The following is a 10,123-nucleotide window of genomic DNA, read 5'->3' as shown; positions in this document are numbered from 1 at the left end:
CACACTGTAAGAAATCTGAGAGAGGTTAATAATAAATGGCCTAAGACAATGTCACTGCTCAAAGGCGTTTATTGAAGTCCAGCACCCCTTTATATAGGGAAGGTGAAGGAGGCAGGCAAAAGGCAATGTCAATCACACTTTTGGTGCGAAGGTCCATACAAGGCAAGAATACATATCAGGTTACAAGGAACAAAAAAAGTAAATCATTCTCCAAATAAGGAAATGGGCAGTGGGCTAGGAGGCAGGATGATCTGCAAGTCATGATGAACGTGCTGTTTCCATGGAAACTTCTTGTGACCTTCCAGCTGCATTCCTAATTGCTTAACTATCAGGAGGTGGGAGAAGATGTGCTTGCCTCAGTGATCTTGAACAGACAATGTAGCATATACACAATAATGAATGTTTTGATAACTCAGGGATATGGTTAAGGGAGTAAGGCCTCATTTCTGGGAATGGTACTGGGCTGTGTTGCTCTCCTCCGGGCTAAAAGATTAATTATACTTTGCAGCTGCATTTTCCTTTCTCTTTGGCCCAAGAACTTACAGCAAGACTGCATGTAGCCTTTAGGTGAAAGGCTGAACTAAGGCAGAAAGTATAGCAAAATAACCTCAAACAAGTCACAGTCCCCAACATCTCCCCCTTTCTCTTCTAATAAAAGAAGGAAAGTCGTGAGCAGGTGGAAGAACCGTGTCTTAGGCTACAAGGTTTGACCAGGTTGGACACGGCCAAAGCCGCATTTAAAGGGTGGCTACAAACGTCGTGGGTGCGCGCAGAAATTCGTATTATGCGTTGTAGCCTTTTAGGGCCGTGTCCTAACTGGGACCTTGCTAATCCCGTCATAGGTATCTCCACAGCCGAGAGCACAAGTACCGGAGCGAGCTCCGTTTGTTAGCTATGCGCTCTATCTCCTGAAAACTTAATGGCTGGAAAGGCGGCTTGGTGACTAAAGCCAAGTTTTCACAGGAGTCACGTTGGGTTAACTGTTGGTAGTGAACTTGAACAGAGGTTTTTTGCCGTCTCATTTACCTGGTTTTTAACAAGGGCAGTAAGTTTGCGGAAAGCCCATGGGTCAAAGGAAAGGAGCAGCATAGGCTAATAAGAGGGCCTAAAATAGTGGACAGTAATGTATGTATCCAAGGAGAAGAGAAAAACCAACCCTGTTACCAACCTTGTTCTTGGTCAAAACATTTCTGGAACTCCTTCATACCGTTACCAATACGTAGAACACTATCCCTAACTAATCCAGATTTGTCTTTAAATACACAGCATAGTTCTTTAAGGGCCACACAGACTCCCCCTTCCTTTATAAGGGCAAAATATAAAGCACGACGATTTTGAAGAACTACATCAGCAAGGGAACTAATAGTATCGTAGGGGTTGAGGAGAGAAGCTAAGCTAACAGCGTTTATAATATGGGTTTGTGAGGGCTAGAGCAGAGGCATTTATAATATTTAAAATAACTTGAGAGGAGGAGGATGGGCCAGAAGGCAGAGTTTGTAGCTTACAACTTGCCCAACAGTGAGTTGATGACGCTGAGGCTGAACTTTCTAGAGAAGAAGTTTAGAGTCATTGGTGTAGATAGGAGATTTAAACGTTGTGATGCTTTTATAAAACGGCGAAACCGGTGAATTGCAGAGTCAACAGTGTTCATAGCTGGTGTTGGAGAGCGCTTGGGTAGAGGCATTGACTATTTGCAGGATGAGGTTCAAGGTGGAAACTGACCAACAGGTTTGATGGTTATTCTAGGCATTAACAAAGCTAAAACATAACAATTATGATAAGCAAGAAACATTTTAGTAACAATATGGGGAGAAAATTCAGTGGAGCAAACAAAATAAGTGGAGTTGGGGGCTTTAATGAAGATGGAAGAGTTGTTAACAATAATGGTTTGATTGCAAGTGTTTGATTGTTGAACAGGGGGGCACATATATGGTTTGAGTAAGCAAAGTTCCACGACCGTGACTTGTTTGCAATGGAGGTTGTTGGTGGCAGTGATGGGCATTTAAGGCAGCTAGGCAGAGTGTTTAATTCAGCATTGTTAAAGGTGGAGTCTGTTAGAAACAGGTTTGCAGGAAAGGCGGCTGGCAGGAGGGGTGACAGGCTTTTTTGAAGTGGATGAAGACAGGACTGTGGAAGGCTGCGGAAATTTTTTGTTAGACTTCGGAAATTTTTTGTTAGACTTCAGCATTCAAAAAATTTTTATAATTAACAATCGCCAATTTTTTTAAAAACTTTTAAACTGAACATAAATGATTTTTCTTAAACTTTTTAGTTATTATATTAAAGCTAGATGCTATTTTTTAGCTATAAATACATATTTTATAGGCCTGAACTTACACATAGCAGGAAAGTTGGGTGACTGCAAAGTCCAGAAATTCTCCAGGGAAAAGTTATCCCCGATGGCCATTGAGAAATCTGGGGTTTGCCATCTCTCACACCTTCCGCCATGTTCTTAGAAGGACAAAGCTAGCTTAATACATAATTTTTAACACATGATTTTTAGTTGCAAGATGCCAGTCTGTGAACTGACCAGACCGAACCAGGTTGAAAAAATTAATTGAAATTTGAAAAATGGATAAGGTTTTAAAAATTGTATTATTATAAAATGTAGAGATAACAAATAAACAGACAAAACAAAACAACACTAAACACAACATTTTACACCTGTGGCCACTTTCATTTATCACAACAGACACATAAACAGACAAAACGATTGATTTAAGACTTATTTATAAAAAAATTGACAAGCGCTTTTAAATATTTAGCTAGCATGTTTGTGAGAAGAAAAAAAAATTTTTGTAGAAAAACTTTTTTAGTTTTGAGAAGTACTTAATGTAGATGGAGTGGAACTTTGCTGAAAATAAATTTTAAGGTTTAGATTTAACAGAAAACATTTTTAAAACAATTTTAATTTGAAGTTTAAAACATTAAGTAAAATGGTTAATGAGCACTGTAGAAGGAGTCTTTACTCTGAAGTATGAAATCATTTGCTGTAAATGAATAGGTTTTTTTTTAAATTGGTTTTGCAGTAGAACAGTAAGACAGCTGCAATAAAGTGTTAAAATTTTTATGATTAAACACAATAGCATGAACTATGATTATTAAAGGTATAAAAAACTGATTTTAAAAAACAAACAACTGTTTTTACTTTGAAGACTTTAAGTGAATAATTTGTAAAAAATATTATATACTAAATTAACTAAATGCTTAGATTATTATAAAATATAGTTAAAGACATCTGATGTATTTACACACTTAGAACTTAAGACTAAAATTATATTTAATACTAGTTAATTTGCTTATAAACTTTAGTTACTTTTATATATTACTTATAAAATTATATATAATATATTTTTCATTTATATTATTTTTTCACTGCGACACAAATATACAGATTTGTATAATGTGCTGATATTTTGAATGCACTTAAAATAATAGTTTTTGTAATGCAGAAATAAAGAACAACTATTGCTGTAGCACAAAGTTAAAACTAAGGGTACTATAAAGCACACTTAGGTGTTTACTGTGCATGAAATTAACTATATTGTTTAAAAAGGCTAACTACATTATTTTTTACATAATTTTGTAAATACTTTAAAAATTAAAATAAAACTTTTAATAGAAATATAAGACTTAAATTTAACACTTTTGTGTTCGTTTGGATTTTAAAACACAAAGACGTTTTTGTTTTACCAATATTTTGTTATCTGTAAAGTGACAGAATTATGACCTTGCTGTAAAATTTTCTGAGAGGCATGAAAAAAAATTTATTGCCTTTATCTACTTGTTGCTTTTTAATGTTTTAATAATTACTTTACACTACTTAATGCACTAAACCTAATAACACATATTTGATGAAGTGTAGGGCTGACAAGGTGAAGCAGAGTCTTTTACTGATAACTTGGGGAGGGGCTAGCACAGTTAACAGCAGGAAGGCTAGAGGCAAATTATTTACAGTCAGCAGGGTGTAATGATATAGAGAAAAAAAAGCAATCTTTTAAGATTAATTACTAATTTATTGGAATTAGAAGGAATGGCAACCGAAGAGGGGAGTCTGGGTTGCAAAAGCACCATGGGGATCATGGTTTTATTAATTGATTTGAGAATATGCAAGAGATGCCACTTTTTAGATTTCTTTTGAATAACAAAGATTGGGTATTTCAAGGTGAATTGGAAGGCTTAAAGTGGGAGTGGCAGGGCTTGAGCTGGCTGTTTTCCAAGGCTGGCAGGAAGGAGGCTGAAGGAGGCTGAGGTACATTAGGCTCAGAAGTTTTAACAGCAAAGTGTAGATATTGCAAGGTTTTATGGCTTAGCAGATGATACTTTGTAATTATCCTGCTCACTGTGCTTTTAGAATTTTTTGTAGGCACTGCAGCAGTTTCTGTTTTATGGCACTTAGCCTGACTTTTATTAGTTTGTTTCTGTGAATTTTTAAGAGGGGGGGCCTGGCCGTGGAATACAGTGGGCAGAGGACAGACAACTATAGATTTAGGAGGGGGGGAAAACGCCTGAAGGGCAGAAACCTGTGAATTAAGAGAAGCAGCCTGTTTTTGAAGGCTTAAGATTTGTTTAAGATTTTTAATTTGGCTAAGTAGTTTCATATCTATAGCTTTAAGAGGGGGAGCGGTGAGAGGAGGGAATTTGCCATGGTTAGGGACTGAGCGTTCTCCGCGGTGGAGGCTGCTGAGCAGGCGGGGGAAGACTTTCTCCATTAGGGAGAAAGACAGGAAAGGTAGCGCTGGTTTTTGAGCCAAGAGCATTATCAAGTTTGTTAGAGAGGTGAGAGACCATGGATGTAATTGTGGTGAGTTGGGAACTTAAGTCAGAAAAAGGGGGGGGGGAGGGAGAAAGCAGCAACAGTTTGTTGCCGGTGTGGGGGAGCTGCTGGAATGCCGGCTCTGGGGAGCAACTTTCAGGCACAGAGGGCAACAAGAGCCATGTTGGCAAGCTGGGACCTGGAAAGTGTGTGCTGTACCTTTAAGTTATGAAAAGAGGCGAGGCCAGCTATAAGAGCTTAGAGATCAGGATTCCTGCTTATTTGCAAGGGCTTTGCAATGGAAAAAAAAAAGTTAACTTCTCAAGAGACAAAGAGTTCAGCTTTTAGATTCTAAGCAGGAGAGCGTGTAAGGGGCTTGGGGGCCATAGGAGGTTACGGCTTGAAATGGCTTTTTGAGGCTTTTCCAATTAAAGGCTTTGTATTGTTGCAATTGCTGGCTAAGGAGGGGAGGGTGGTGAGGGGAGTAAAGGTTTTGGTGGAACAGGGACGGAGCTGAGGCTAGGAAGTGAAGGGCTGTTTAGGATTTTGCACAGAGGGTGCAGCGGCCTCTTCTGTAGGGGTCTGGGTGCATAGAGCAGAAGCATGGACAGAAGTAAGGGAGGGATATAAATGAGAAGCATTAGAGAGATCTTTAAGAGCATTAGTTACTTTGGAGACAAAGGTAGAAGAATCAGTGGTGGAGGGAGGACAAGGGGAAGTATTCTCAGAGGGAGAAGGGAGATGAGAGACAGAATTAGAACGAGAGGGAGTCCTGGAACACTCACGGGAGACTTGTTGTACATGAGATTCAACGGCATGGATATTGTCTTTGGCGGTTCCGGCATTTTTAGTTACAATGATATCTCTTAACAGGCTCCAATATTGGAACATAATTTTTTCCTTCTGTGAATCATCATTATTTACAAAATAATCACTCATTTCATGTCCTACATTGTCCCAAGTGGACGCAACAATTTCTGGACAGGTAATAATAAACCAATGACATACATTATGAATAAACATAAGAAAATTACAAATATTCTTTTTGGTAACCTCTACATGTCTGGCTTTCAACTCAGACTGAATATCAATAATGAATTTAAGTTCAGTACTCAATGAAACACCCATGGTAGCGTATCCTATGGGTGAGTACTCAATGCGGCACCCATGGTAGCGGATCCTATGGGTGAAGCCCCAAAAGCCAATCAGGGGCGGTGATCGGAACGACTGAAAAAACTGCAGTTTAAATATTTGATTAAGGCTAACTCGTTTCAACGCCTACCCTGATGAGGTATATCCTGCGATTTACGAAACAGCTCCGGACTCGCCGACCCGTAGTCGTTCGGAGTGTGGTAGTGGTCTTCGAGCCCAGCGTTGGGCGCCAAAATGCGGGGTCCTGAAGCCCCCCAGGGGGGCCCGGCCAGCAGGAATTAGCTGGGAAGGCTTCTCAGACGACCGCACTTCTATTTTGCTGAGTAGAAGCACAACCACACTGTAAGAAATCTGAGAGAGGTTAATAATAAATGGCCTAAGACAATGTCACTGCTCAAAGGCGTTTATTGAAGTCCAGCACCCCTTTATATAGGGAAGGTGAAGGAGGCAGGCAAAAGGCAATGTCAATCACACTTTTGGTGCGAAGGTCCATACAAGGCAAGAATACATATCAGGTTACAAGGAACAAAAAAAGTAAATCATTCTCCAAATAAGGAAATGGGCAGTGGGCTAGGAGGCAGGATGATCTGCAAGTCATGATGAACGTGCTGTTTCCATGGAAACTTCTTGTGACCTTCCAGCTGCATTCCTAATTGCTTAACTATCAGGAGGTGGGAGAAGATGTGCTTGCCTCAGTGATCTTGAACAGACAATGTAGCATATACACAATAATGAATGTTTTGATAACTCAGGGATATGGTTAAGGGAGTAAGGCCTCATTTCTGGGAATGGTACTGGGCTGTGTTGCTCTCCTCCGGGCTAAAAGATTAATTATACTTTGCAGCTGCATTTTCCTTTCTCTTTGGCCCAAGAACTTACAGCAAGACTGCATGTAGCCTTTAGGTGAAAGGCTGAACTAAGGCAGAAAGTATAGCAAAATAACCTCAAACAAGTCACAGTCCCCAACAACATATTGACTTTGAGACTGGTTCTTCCTGAGCGGAGAGAGCAGAGGAACTTTTTCCCTTGGGGATATGGGGAGTTCCCTTCTTTACATTCAGGACTGTGTGAGCCTGTGCTGGCTCACGACATGGTGAACTTTCCTGCTGTGGCCATGAGCTGCTTCCTACATGTCCTCACATTATGTTGGCTGATGCTCAAGGATTTCTGGAACCTGTCATCAGACGTGCCTATTGACATATTGACTTTGAGATTGGTTCTTCCTGAGCGGAGAGAGCAGAGGAACTTTTTCCCTTTGGGATATGGGGAGTTCCCTTCTTTACATTCAGGGACTACGTGAGCCTGGCCTTTAACCTCCTGTGTGTGCTGGCTCATGACACGGTGACCTTCACTGCTGTGGCCGTGAGCTTCTTCCTACATGAGCGGCTGTACCTGGACAGCTGTCAGAGGAAGCTCTATAGAGATGTGATGCTGGAGACAAACAATCATCTGCGGGCATAGGTAAGACGCCCTAGGGCACTTGCGAAGAACAGACCCTTTGGGGAAATCATTTTTTTTTATTTTTTGATTTTTGGGTCAACCCTGGCAATGCTCAGGGGTTATTCCTGACTCAATGCTCAGAAATCACCCCCGGCAGTCTCAGGGGACCAAATGGGATGCCAGGATTTAACCAGCGACTTTCCGCATGTAAGGCAAATGCCTCACTGCTGTGCTGTCTCTCCGGTCCCTGGGGAAAATCATGTATCAGTCAGGGATCTGGATTCAATAGGAGACGGGACATTGTAGTTACCCCAAGTGAAGCCCCTCCCCATTGTCTTACCCTCCAATTCTGATTTTACATCTTAGAGGAGTCTAATTATGCAATTTTATTTTATTTTATTTTTTGGTTTTGGGGTCACACCTAGCAGTGTTCAGGGGTTACTCCTGACTCTGTGCTCAGAAATCACTCCTGGTAGGCTTGGGTGACCATATGGGATGCTGGGATTCAAACCACTGTCCTTCTGCATGCGAGGCAAACGCCCTGACTCCATGCTATCTCTCCGGTCTAATTTTTATTTTTTGACTTTGAGCCACACCTCGAAACGCTTAGAGTTTACTCCTGGCTATGTGCTCAGAAATCTCTCCTGACTTAGGGGTCCATATGAGACGGCGGGGGATCTAACCGTGGTCCGTTCTGGGACAACCTCGTGCAAGGCAAACGCCCACTGCCCCATCTCTCTGGTTCTAATTATGTAATTTTAAATGTAATTTGACAGTCCTGAGAGATCAAACATTGCACAGGGCATTTTCTTTGACCTCTGGGAACCAGGTTTGATCCAGGATGCACAATGATCTTATACATTTTCTGGGATTATTCCTGAGCACAGACCTAAGAGTCAGCCCTGACCACTGTGCTTACATTCCCCAATTCTCAAATGCAAGCCATTTAAATTATTTTAACATTTATTTATTTAGGTTTATGGGTACTCAGGGGTCACTTCTGGCTCTGTGCTCAGAAATTGCTCCTGGCAGGACCAAGGGGCCATGTGGGAAGTTGGGAATGGAACCTGGGTCTGCCACTTGCAATGCAAGCACCCTAACTCTGGTCTGTCGCTCCACCTCCTCACCCCCATTTCTTTTTTTTGTAAATTTAGATCTGCCCTAAAATAACACTCAGAATATTAAGCATAGCATTTCAGTACTTATATTGATTATTTAATGTTTTTAATTTTAATATGCTGTGTTGGAATTTAAGTAGTATGCTTATATGAACCTAAATTTACTATAGGTAATTTACATTTTTACCAAATACTTCTATATACATTGAGTTTTTTTTATTAAAAAATCTTTCACCAGTGCAACATTTCCATTACCAATATCCCATGTGTCCCTCCTCCCCACCCCACACAGGCCTGTACTCCAGACAGGCTTTCTACTTCCATCATTCAGTCACATTTTGTTATGATGGTTCTCAGTGTAATTATGTTTGTGACTGCACCCACCAATCTCTGTGGTAAGCTTCATGTAGGGAGATGGACCCTCCAGTCCTTCTCTATTTTGTCTCTGAGAGTCATTACACAAATGTCTTTCATTTTTCTCAAAACGCATCGATGAGTGAGACCATTCTGTGTTTATCTCTCTCCCTCTGACTTATTTCACCCAGCATAATAGATTCCATATACATCCATGTATAGGAAAATTTCATGACTTCATCTCTTCTGAAGGCTGCATAATATTTCATTGTATATATATGTATCATAGTTTCTTTAGTCATTCATGTATTGAGGGGCATCTAGACTGTTTCCAGAGTCTGGCATTTGTAAACAGCGCTGCAATGAATATAGGTGTGAGGAAGGGATTTTTGTATTGTATTTTTGTGTCCCTAGGGTAGATCCCTAGGAGTGGTATAGATGGAATGTATGGGAGCTCAATTTCCAGTTTTGGGAGGAATTTCTATATCGCTTTCCATAATGGTTGGACTAGATGGCATTCCCACCAGCAGTGGATAAGAGTTCTTTTCTCTCCACATCCCCACCAGCACTGCTTGTTCTCATTCTTTGTGATGTGCTCCAATCTCTGTGGCATGAGATGGTACCTCAGAGTTGTTTTGATTTGCATCTCCCTGATGATTAGTGATGTGGAGCATTTTTTCATTTGCCTTTTGGCCATTTGTATTTCTTCTTTGTGGATATGTCTGTTCATTTCTTCATCCCACTTTATTGTTGTTGTTGTTTTTTTGGGTCAAACCAACGGCGCTCAGGGTTATTCCTGGCTCTCCACACAGAAATCACTCCTGGCAGGCACTGGGATTTGGGATGCCAGGATTCGAACCACCATTGGTCCTGGGTAGGCCGCAGAACAGGCAAATGCTCTACTTCTGTGCTATCTCTCCAGCCCCTCTTCATTACATTTTTTGATAGGGTTATTTTTTTTTATTTTTTTATTTTTTTTTTGTTTTTTTGGGCCACACCCGGCAGTGCTGCTCAGAGGTTTCTCCTGGCTGTCTGCTCAGAATAGCTCCTGGCAAGCACGGGGAACCATATGGGACACCGGGATTCGAACCAACCACCTTTGGTCCTGGATCGGCTGTTTGCAAGGCAAATGCCGCTGTGCTATCTCTCCGGGCCCGATAGGGTTATTTTTTTTCTTGTTAAATCTGTCAGTACCTTGTATATCTTAGATATTCGCCCCTTATCTGATGGGTGAATAGTTTCTCCCATTCTGTGGGTGGCTTTTGTATCCTAGGGAATATTTGCTTTGAGATGCAGAAGCTTC

The 10,123-nt window shown here is 40.9% G+C and overlaps 1 non-coding gene across 1 annotated transcript; it reads right to left on the bottom strand.

The window, feature by feature from the left end:
* Positions 1 to 3,401: 3,401 nt before the first annotated feature.
* LOC126000505 (small nucleolar RNA SNORA22) lies at positions 3,402 to 3,531 on the bottom strand. Its single transcript, XR_007492778.1, has one exon. It is a non-coding gene; the product is annotated as a small nucleolar RNA SNORA22 (small nucleolar RNA).
* Between the last annotated feature and the right edge of the window lie 6,592 nt (positions 3,532 to 10,123).

Source organism: Suncus etruscus (assembly GCF_024139225.1).
Source record: "Suncus etruscus isolate mSunEtr1 chromosome 15 unlocalized genomic scaffold, mSunEtr1.pri.cur SUPER_15_unloc_9, whole genome shotgun sequence".
NCBI classification, from domain to species: domain Eukaryota; kingdom Metazoa; phylum Chordata; class Mammalia; order Eulipotyphla; family Soricidae; genus Suncus; species Suncus etruscus.
Note: the sequence above shows the minus strand (reverse complement) of the source record. Positions and strands in the feature narration are given on the sequence as shown.